The sequence below is a fragment of the Paramormyrops kingsleyae genome, chromosome 5 (assembly GCF_048594095.1).
Source record: "Paramormyrops kingsleyae isolate MSU_618 chromosome 5, PKINGS_0.4, whole genome shotgun sequence".
Lineage (NCBI taxonomy): Eukaryota > Metazoa > Chordata > Actinopteri > Osteoglossiformes > Mormyridae > Paramormyrops > Paramormyrops kingsleyae.
In genome coordinates, this window is record NC_132801.1 from 16,292,403 (window position 1) to 16,293,135 (window position 733).

Consider the following 733-nt stretch of genomic DNA (forward strand, 5'->3'; position numbering starts at 1 on the left):
CACAGTATAGGAGGAGCTTGTTACCAGGACAGCAGTGTCAACGATGTAATTGGAGAAAGCTGACACTAGGGTTACTGTAGTTCAACTGAATCTTCATGAAAAAGTTAAATAAAACACACCACACATACATAACATAGCATGTTTTGCCTACAAAATTAGGGCAAATGAATATGACCACATTTAAAATATATTCCCAAACTGTACCACTTGAGGTACATCCATCATAGTTTTTGTTTTAACTATTTTATTATTTATGTATTATGTTGAGCATCAGTTTCCAACATACAGCATCTTGTCCAGTAACGTTTCACCAGCACCCGGGATTTATGTGAATGAGAAAACAGACAAAAACAAGCTGTCTGTCCTGTCAGAATAAACACGTCAGCCAGTAATGCATGTTGCAGGCCTCATCACTCATCTCTCGCTTTTGGTGTGCATAATAAGGTAATATTGTCTAGCACAGAACAAGCATAATTTGAGATTATATTTTTTGCTACAATTCTGTTAACCTCAGCGGTCAATCAGTCCAACTGATTAGTCCAACTCTAATCTGTACCTCATTCTCAAAATATGCCTTTCTGGTACAGTTAAGTAATCAGAATGAGCACACATTATGTGTTCATATCAGCCAAGGTCCTTTTTATTTAAAGTTGAAAAACTGCACATGTTTTGGTTTAATTATAATTATAATTATATATATATATATATATATATATATATATATATATATATA